Here is an 11,415-nt window from a genome sequence, read left to right as displayed (position 1 = left end):
ACTCTGTATAAATAAAATCGAAGTCAAAAACTTCCTCCATGGATTACCATACCATCCACACATGCTACTAGCTGCCACATCAGTTTATCACTATAAAGGGGTAAATCATCTCCAAACATCGGTTATTCAATTGAAGTATTTATTTATACAAAAGTCACCCTCACTCTGACTTCTCACTTTGTGACTTCACATCCCCAACTTCTTGGTCCAATATTACTACCAATAGGTCATGACAACAACACTTTAATGCATACTACTATTCGGGTGGAAATACAGTTCCAACATTCTATTACACATCATCCCCCTTTAAGCAAGACATTTGTAACATAAATTTAAAGGGGACTAAATGCAATTAATACCTCAAGCTGAAAAGCACAATTGTATCTGGATCAATGTTTACATCGAAATCAATACACATTGAAGCACTAACGGACTCTTCTCAAATCCTTGCACAAATTTTAAATCTTATATGGTTCGATTAGAAAGGACCATACCATTTAGATTTTAAACCTCTATTCTTGAATCACCCTAATAATAAGACATATCAGAAGACATTAGAGTAAGGAAAGAATTTGGGATGACTTTTTACTTTCGTATGGGCGACACCATAGCACGAATTAGAGTATGAAAGAGGAACATTCTGACTCTATTGCACGAACTAAAACATGAAGAAAGAGAGACATTCCAAAATTCCTAGTAGCCTCCTGCTTATAAGTGTGGCATGATACACACCCATAAACAAGACTCTACTCGATGCAATTTTGCAGACACCCTAGGACCATGAATCGTGCTCTGATACCAAGTTTGTCATGACCAAAACTGGGGCCCAAGCCGTGATGAGCATTCCCGAACCGTGAAGGCCTAGGATGCCCTCTGATGATCGTAATCATGCATAATATTCATGTAATAAAAGATAATGTGAAAATAAAAATCTAATATGAAAACATGATCATTTTGAATGTGATCATAATACTGACATGGCCCCCAGTAGACCAAAACATGACTAAAGATAAATATCTAAAAGTAAACAGGCCTTCTGGAATCACCCCTGCACAATCTGCTCTGCGATTTGAAATACCTACTATTTATCTGGACCCCTAGACTGGTCTTAAAACCTAAAAAGAGGAGGGCTCAGTACAAATGTACTAGCAGACAAAGCAATCCAAAATAAAGTATTTGAACATATATATAATAGATGAGACCAATTTTCATCAACACATCATGAGTAAAATAGTTTTTAAAACACATGGGCACCATTCAAAGATCATAAGACATTCTTGTCAAAACAATTTCTGATCTTTGTATTACTTCTGAGTTAGGTGGCACTCCCTAATAAGTCTAATATTCCACGGGCTATATGGAATCCTCCATTGACTCGGTGGGGAAGCCCCCAACCCAAATGTGCCGCAAGGATTGGAGTGTCTGAGTCTAATACGCCACACGGAACTTAAGACAACGTATAATAATATACCCAGATAGTAAATCACGGTTTTGGGCAATGAGTTGTCTGAACTCAAGCCTTCTTCAGGGACCACCTAATATCTCTTTATGCCCAATTTTTTACCTTTTCTGAACATGCATCATTCTGAAATTTCTAAATCATGAAAGTCTGATAAAATCTAATTTCTCAACTAGTTTGTGTCTGTTATGGCATTTTTCTGAGTTGGTATCGTCATACCAAGACTTGCAAGTCCTATTTCTGAGCCATAATGCATTAAGAATGATATTTCATAGAAGTATAGTTTCAAACCACCCAAACATGTAGTTTGCATAAAAGATTTCATGTTCCTAAACACAAGTCAAATCCATGCAAAACTTTCATCAAACACATTGTGGTCATGTGCATTTTGGAAAAATCATGCATTCTTTCATTACATGCATATTCAACATTCACAACCCTCTCTTTCATTTTCAAAATCATATTCCAAACATAGCAAAAGTCAAAGCATTTCATATCATGATTTTTCAAGATGTATTTCAAAACAATCTATATCACGTGAAACATGGGAAAATTTACATCAAGAGAGGGGTTTCATGTAAATCATGCTCTCAATTCATATTTCAAGACAAACAAATATATACATATACATATAATTTTCAAATCACTTTGGGGGAAAGTCAAAAGGCCAAAACAATATCATTAAAGCTTCTAAAACATGAGTATGTACATGAATTCGAAAACCCCATTCTTAAAACAAAATTTCTATGCCCATGAGATTTTAGGAAAACCCCGCATACCTTTATTTAAGAAATTGAGGGATGATCCTTGAAACCTATGATGTGGAGATTCCAAATCTCGTATTATCTTCCAAAACCCACGGTTGAATCTTGAGTTATTTGGGATTTTTGTTTGAAGCCCTAAGGGGTGTTCATGAGAGAAAATTTGAGAAAAGGATTATATTTTGATGAATTAGGAGTTAAATCTGGTGTTATAGACGAAATTTGGGTGAGTTTAAATGACTAAAATGCCCCTAAGAAAATAAACAAAGTCGAAACTGTCCCTCAGTTGAAAAGCTAACAGGCTGAAGTAAAATGGATATAACTCCTTACTCAGCTATTGGATTTGGATGAAACCAGTTGCACTGGAAATAAGACTCAAAGAGATTTCATTTGATAGGTAGAAGCTCTCCCAGTTCATTATATTCATAGAGTTGTGATTGTTTGAAGTTGACCCTGAAATGCTGAAAACTGGGCAATAGGCTATGCGTTTTGCTAGTATTTTGAAATCCAAACGCAGCCTTATGCATTCCGAAAAATTCCAAAACTTATCCAAGATGTACTATGAGCTTGTCCGATGACGCAACTTAAAAATCAAAAATAGATATCGGGAAGGTTGAAAAGTTGTATCCCAAAGATTGCCAGCTAAGATGACTCTAAGTCCTCATTACACTTAGAAAAATTTTCAAGTTTTTAAGCCTAAGATCACTCTATTAAAGGATAATCCATGCACAACTTTTACGGGGTGTTACATAAACAGAACTGGAAATTTGAACTTAAAACCCCGATTTTGGGTGCCACCGCGACGCTCCACAATCGCGGTGGTCCACTGGCATTTGACGAGTGGGAAATTGAGTACTTCCGCAATGTGCCATCATCGTGGAGCCCCACTAGGATTTGACAATTGTCAATTTGACCCTCTCCGCAATGCGCCAGACACAAAAATTTTGATGTTTATAACTGGAACTTTAAATTATTCATAACTTCTTCACTGAGGGTCCATTTTGGATGAATCTTATATCGTTGGAAAGCTAATTAAGTCATCTACATAATGAAAGTTTGAAATCTAGGAAATTACACATGAAAATTAATTTAGATCATTCTAAAAGCTAATGCTTAGACTTTCCAAGGACAGAATTTAGCTAAGAAGACATCGGGGTGTTACATGTTACGTTCTTTATTCTACACTTTTAGAGCTTCAAGAAGTCCCTACCCATTATTTAGTGATGAATGATCCCAAGAGGGAGATAATGTAACACCCTGCACTTTCGGGCTAAAGTTTGAACTGTCTTTCCTATGTATATAGACCCAAACCCAATGATTCTTTGTTAATATATGTATGATAATAAATTCTGTAGTGTGTGAATACCTTTTACAATGAATTAGGGTCACAAAAGCTCCCTAACTCAAACTCGAGTTGAAAATTTTTCTATCGATTAAGTTTTGGTGAACGTCTAAACATGGGTCAATTTCCTTCTATCATAACTTCTTGTATATAATGAGTTAGAGGTCCTTCTATATATCAAATGAAAGTTCTTTGAGTATTCTTTCCAACTCAACTAGTTTCACTTTAATACAATATTGGAGTAGGAAGTTATGATCATTTTACTTCGAAGTGTCTCTCTGCCAAAATATGACGACGAGGATGACAAACTATCAACTATGTGACGGCCTACCATCCCTAGTCGTAAGTCTAGGGAAGAAAATGGTAAAATTCATCCAAAAACTAATGACCTAGGTGACGGCCTATCACCTGAGTGACGGTCCATCAACCTTGGTCGTTAACTAATGTAATTCTGCAAGTTTTTTGGTTTCCTTATGGGTATTTTTGCCCTTTCCTCACTCCAAAAACCTTTTCCAGGAATTAAATTACACCTGAAATGTTATTTACTCAACCATTATCAGTTTTAAACACATCTCAATCCTCTCAACTCTCAAGAAAAAGGTAGAAACTAGGGTTTCCTTCATGATCGAGAATCAAACTCTTAAGTCAAAGATTTCCAAGGAACGAATCAAGATTTGAGTTCAACTCCTTAAACCTTGTAATCTATGGTACATGGGGTTTTTCTAAACTACATAGGATTGTTGAAAACACATTGAATAAGGTTTAAAGTTATAAAGATCACGATTTATAAAAAGGTTTAGGAATTTGCATTTGTAATTATGCATTATGAATTCTTAAATGATATTATTATTTTGGTCTTGAGGCCTTTGCCCTAAATTGATTTGTAATAGTATATAAGTATGTATGAAATTTATATTTAATATTTAATTAAGAGCGTGAACAATTATAACCCCTGTCTTGTTACTAAGCCTTTTGTTTTCGTTTGTTATTAGCCATTTAAATTACTTTTAGAGAAACAAGATATAAATGTGTTAGTTATTGTTGATGACTTGATTATGGTTTTGAATTGAGGAGATGGTTCTTTTACATGTTGATAAATGTTGAAGATACATAGCGAAAGAGTTGCATATTTTGTCACAAACTTCATGACCACCACATGTTTGTTGAAACGTTGAAAAGAGTGATCTTTGTATAATTTGATAAATATTTTGAAGTATGAATTTTCATAAATTGTTAGAAGTATGATGGTCCAAACCTTATGCTTTAAAGAAGAGACTTTACTATGATATTTTATGGCTCAGAAATATGACTTGCAAGACTTGGTGTGACGACACCAACACAGATAATGCCATAGTAGATTCAGAACATAATAGAAGTCAGATTTCACTTATATTTTTAGAATGTGAGTTTTGAATGATGATTGTTCAGAAAAGGTTTAAAATGGGCTCAAGAGATATTAGGTGGTTTCTCAAAGAAGGCGGGAGTTCAGAAAACTCATTACCCGAAATTGTGTTTTTTCGATGCGGGTTATTGTATCCCCAAGAGGGATTATATACTGACCTAGTGCCCTGTGGTGTATCAGAATCAGAATAAAAAACTCTAACTCTTGTGTAAAATTTGGATTGGGGGCTTGTCTGCCGAGTCAAGGGCGGACTCCATATAGCCCGTGGGGTCGTAGAATTGTAGCACGTACCACCTATCGTAAAAGTAATACAATGATTAAAACTGCATTGACAAAATTATTTTAAGATCATTGAAATTGTCCATGTGTTTTTAACTATTTCATGCATGATATTTCATACTTGCTCTCATCTATGTTATGTATATGTAAACATATTATTTTGGATAGCTCTGTGTACCAGTATGTTTGTATTGCCCCTATATTTCAGGGTCTGAGGCTCAGTCCAGAGGTCCCGCTAAGCAGTCGATTTATCAGAAAAAGATGTGCAGTCGGTGAGCCTTCTTTGTTTAGGAAGGCCTGTTTTTAGAACATTATTATTTCATTTTAGTTTTGGGTTCTATTGGGGCCTTGTCCCATTTTTAGACAAGTTATTATATTCTGATGTATTAGAGATTTCACAGACTGAGATGGATGTTGTCTAGATACTTATTGATTTCATTCCGTATTGTTAAGTTGAACTCAGTGCATGACCATGATTCCGTTTGTTTATTTCCAGATTTCTCTTGTATTATTGTGAATAGTGTGCAAGATTACCAGATATAGAAGAGCACCCGGGCCTTCATAGTTTGAGATGCTCATCACGGCCAGGACCCTGATTCGGGTCGTGACACTCGTATACTCCATAGAGAGCTGCTCTAGTCGATAGATGACACCAACATATTATTGAAACTACTAGAACCTTGCTGCACCAAGTGTCTTTACCCTCACACTTTTGGAGTTTTGCCTATGAACAAGCCATTTATCTTATAAATAGGCTAACTACACCGAATCTTCAGCATAAGTTCCCCTTTGAAATTTTATTTCAAACTATGCCCAAGTATGACTCCAATAAAGTATTTGGTTGTTTGTGTTATCCATTGCTCAAATCATATGCCAAAAACATATTCGAACCTCATTCGATATAGTGTGTTTATTTAGGATTTACGAATGAACATTACTGCCACCAGTGTCTTGATCTTTTAACTTTCAAAATATATTTATCTCGTGACATTTTATTTTTTGAAAATCAGTTTCTGTTCGAAAAATATTTTTTCACATTTGTAAAATACACAAAATAAAGATGTATCTTGGTAAATTTGTTCAATTGAAAAATAGCAATAGGATAATACTCAATAATCAAATGATTCTTATAAGCTTCCGGCTCACATTGTGCAGCAGCCCATGGACACACATTCACCCATATCCTCTGCCCGAACAAGTACCACCACCTTAGGTAATTCAGTTTCTCCCTTATCTTATACTTCTTCTCCTTCTCCAACATCTCCGCTTCCCTCTTTCCTCACCATACAAAATTAAGTTTTCAGCCACATTTCACCTCAACCAAATGTTTAGTCCTCACCAGTTCATCCTTCTCCGCATTTAAATATACAGCCACAATCCAGAATAATCACTTACTAGTGTAGAAATAACTCCACTGGTACAACCCTCTTCCTCGCCAATTGTCCCATTTATTGTGGCCCCACAACCTTCTCTTGTTGCCCCTATCTCTAAATCAACGCCCACCCATAACATGATTTCTCGATCTAAGACCAATAGCCTTAAGACTAAGCATTTCCACTCTGTTGTTCAAACCACTTCCTCCCTACCTAGAACCTTTAAGCAAGCTCAACAAGTCCCACGTTGGCGTGAAGCTATGAAAAATGAATCTGATGCCTTAGTTCAGAACCATACATGGGAGTTGGTACCATGTGATCCTTCAAAAATTTTGGTGGATTAAGTAAGTGGCTTTTTTGGGTTAAATATCATCCTGATGGTTTTGTTGATAGGTTCAAATATCTCTTGGTTTCCAAAGGATTCACACAAAGACCTGGCCTTGACTTCCAATGCGCTTTCAGCCCTGAGTTAAAGCCAGCAACTTTTCGAATAGTTCTTTCGATTTCAACACAACAAAGCTGGCCCATTCGTCAAAAAGATATCAATAATGCTTTCCTGTAAGGTTGTCTTGATGAGGAAGTCTATATGAGCCAACCACCCAGTTTTGAATCTTCTGCACATTCGGCGCATATCTGCAAGCTTCAAAAAGCTATTTATGGACTCAAACAGGCCCCTAGGGCCTGGTACACTGAACCTAAAAATTATTTGGTTACTTTGGGGTTTATAAGTCCCAGTCTAATTCTTCATTGCTCATCTAGCAGAATTTTGAGTTTATTGTTTATGTCCTAGTATATGTTGATGACATAATTGTTACCGGTAATCAGATTCATGTTGTTCAAAGCGTTATTGATAATCTTGCAATCCGATTCTTACTGAAGGATCTTGGTCCACTTCATTATTTACTTGGCTTTGAAGTCTTTTATTATCCGGGTGGTCTTCTGTTTCCTCAACAGAAGTACATTACAGATCTTTTACAGGAAGTTAATATGCAAAATTTCAAGTATGTTCCAACACCAATGGATTCTACTGTAACTTTCCCAGAGTTCGCTGAAGATTCTCTAGTATATAGCTCTCTTTATAGGTGGATCATCAGTAAAATTCATTACCTTTCTTTTACATGTCTTGACATAACATTTGTTGTCAGCAAATTCTCATAGTCGATGCACCAGCCCTTCATATCTCATTGAACAGTCATGAAACGTTTTCTTTGGTATCTACACAAAACATCCTCATTTGGCCTCCGGATTGCCAAAGAACATGATCATCGTTTACTAGCCTACTCAGATTCTGACTGGGATGGAGATCCTCTTGATTGAACCTCTACCACAGGTTATGTTGTTTACCTTGGCAGCTCCCTAATATCATTGTCCACTAAAAAGCAAAGATCTGTCTCCCTTCCTCCATAGAAGCAGAATATTGGGCTGTTGCAGCTCCTGTTTCTGAGATCAATTGTATAACAAGTTTACTCCATGAGCTTCGGTTTCATATTTCAGACATTCCTTGGATATTTTGTGACAATGTTAGCACTACCTACATTTGTGCCAACCCGGCGTTCCATAGTAGGATGAAGCATATTGCTATTGATTTTCACTTTGTTCATGAACAAGTTCAAAACAAGGATATAGCAGTTCAACACCTTCATTCGGCTGATCAAGTGGCAGATATACTCACCAAACCACTTCCAAGAATCTCTTTTGTCAAGCATTATTCCAAGTTGGGTGTTGTTGACACCACCAACTTTTGGGGGCGTAGTAACGGATAATTACTAGACACCTTGTTGTTATAGAGTTCTTATAGTTGTTGTAACTTTCAAGTCTATCCTTGCTGATGTAGGTCTTGTATATACTCTTTAAATAGTTGTCATACGATTATTTTCCCATCTTCTTCTCTCTCTCTTTAAATACAGTTAGGCAAGTAACATAAATGGTTAGTATAATAAAATATCCTGATTAGAGCGGAATGGATTTTGTTTGTCCTACACTTCAGAAAGGATCTGTTACTTTCAATGCATCCGCTGGATTCCTCATTATGATGACTCACTATGTTTCCCATCTGAAACCGAGTCCTTTTCGCGGCCATACTGACCTGACCCCGTAAATTTAATAATGAACAGTTAGTTAAATTAGCTCCAGGTATGCCTCCAGTTAATCTTCTGCCTTCTGTTAGAGTAATGTCTCATAGTCTATTTTTGGTACAGTTGATGATGTGAGAGACAAGTTTAAAAATGCATTCTTTTCTCTTCGGGGCCCTTTGCCATATTATCAGTCTAACTCTGGGCTGACCTCCTCGAAATGATGATGTAGATAATTTGGAGTATCAGTCTCTTTCCGAAAGTGACTCAAAGGAGAAAATGTAGAGTTATTTTGTCAATTGTGTTTCTATTATTAGGTGGTGAGGTTCCAATCATTTCTTATTACTCCAAAAGTCTGATAATTGTGTTTTTCGTTTGAATCAAGTAACAAGTAATGCTTTTATGATGCATTATTGGTCCTCCCAATATTAGTTCTAAATGGTGCATCGTTCACAACATAATTGGTATATGGCTGTTGCGGAAAGATTGTGGATTAATGTCACGACCCGAACCAAGGACCTGGCCGCGATGGGCATCCTAAACCATGAAGGCCCGAGAGACCCCTTAGCTTGTAATCATAAGCATAACTTATCAATTATAATAATGCAGAAGTAAACTGGAAACATGGTGGTTCTATTATTTCAACTTAACAATACGGGACATAAATCCATAAGAAAATCCATAACCATCTATAACCAGTCTACGGAGTCTCTACTAAACTTAAAATAATAATCTGTTTGAAATTGGGACAAGGCCCCTGGTCGGACCACGAACTAAAATCAAATGAAATTAACACATGGAAAAAGACCTTCCGAAATAAGGAAGGCTCACCAACTCCAAATGTTTGACAATGATCTACTGATTAGCGGGACCACGGGACTGGGCCTATGAACCTGAAATATAGGGGGTCAATACACAAAGGTACTGGTATGTAGAACAATCCAAAATAACATATTTTTATACAACATAGGTGAGAGCATTTCATAAAAACATTTAGCATAAGATAATTAAAAACATATGTTCATTGTTTGATGCGTCTTAAAATATTTTCTTATAATCATGATACCACTCTTTATTTTAATTCTGAGCTAGATGGTCCACCCAACAAAATATGAATACCCACGGGCTATATGGGTCCGCCCTTAACTCCGTGGCCAATCCCCCAATCCGAGTTTGCCACAAGGATTGGAGTATCATGACAAAGGTATGCCCAACTTGTCGACATACCATGCTATCCCACTTTCCGAATAGTGCATAAAACCATTATCGGCAAAACACGATTTTGGGCTAGGAGTTATCTGAAGTCAAGTCTTCTTCGGATAACTAACTAGCTCTCTTTAAGCCCAGTTTTAGTCCTTTAAAACAATGCTTCATGCTTTCAAAACATTTTGTATCTTTCATAATAAGGTCACCTCGTGTCAAGTATAGCCATACCTAGACTTGCAAGCCATATCATCTCATGTCATAATCATAGCCCTTTTTCATAAAAGAAATCATATAGATGACCACCCCAAAAGATTCAAATATTTCAGGAGGAAATTCTTAATTAAAAACACATGCAAACATATAAAAAATACTCCTTTTGAAAAACTTTATCAAATGGTGGCCAATCCTTCTTTAAAACACATGCATTTTTTTCAATTAACAGAATGGACACTTATAAACAAGGAAAATACCCTCTCATCATGTCATAAACAATGTGAACCATAACAATAATAGGGAGCTTACTTTCAAACCCATAGTTCATTCAATTGAAACAACCCACAATACAATTAAACAATATATTCCATAACAGGAGAGGGAATCTCGTAAAAATCATGCTCTCATTTAACTTGTCAAAATTTATAACATTCGTATATGTGAAAAAGGTTCAAATTTTGGATAGCAACCTCAAAAATTATACTAAATTTCATAATAAAATAAATTCATAATTCATGCTCTTCAATCATGACAAAACCCATCTCATATACAAAAACATATACTTTACAAAAGTTGTTTGAATGATAAAGTTATGCCCATGGAGTTTAGGATAGTCCAACATACCTTAGATTGAAGGAAACACTGAGAAAATTTTACTCTCGAGGCTTAATCTCTCAACCCTAGGTTGTTTTTCTCCTCTTGTTCTTAAATATGATGAACAAAGGATTTGTGAGTGATATAATTGAATATGAACTTTAATTTCACCTAAGAGTGTTTAGGGATGGTTATGAGACATAAAAATACCTTGTTTCACTTAAAATAACACAAAAATGGAGTCCCCTACGCCACTATGTATTGGCCATACGGTGCACATCCTATGGCCTAGGCTCTATCTGGACGACGCCCTGCCCATGTCCTAACCCCTAAGTGGGAAGCGCCTTGTGCATGGCCAAGCTTCCCAGTGGGCGGTGCCTAGCCCATTGCCTAGCCTTTCCAATGGTAGTAGGCGATGGCAATATGATGCAGAGCCATCACATAGGTCCTATGTTACAACGCACACTAAGATTTGAGGACCTAAAACACCCCCAACACCTCCCACAACGTCTACACATGGTCTACCATCACTAGGGGGTCCTAAAGGTCATTTTAGACTCATTAATAGAGCATTACAACTAAGGGGTGTTACATTATCTCCCCCTTGGGGTCATTTATTCCCAAATGATTACTAGGAATACAATGAGCATGATTTCATACACTACATGGAAAGAAACGAGTAGTATAAGATTAGTACCTTTCATATCATCATCT

This window comes from Capsicum annuum, chromosome 4, assembly GCF_002878395.1.
Source record: "Capsicum annuum cultivar UCD-10X-F1 chromosome 4, UCD10Xv1.1, whole genome shotgun sequence".
Lineage (NCBI taxonomy): Eukaryota > Viridiplantae > Streptophyta > Magnoliopsida > Solanales > Solanaceae > Capsicum > Capsicum annuum.
This window is presented reverse-complemented; position numbering follows the sequence as displayed.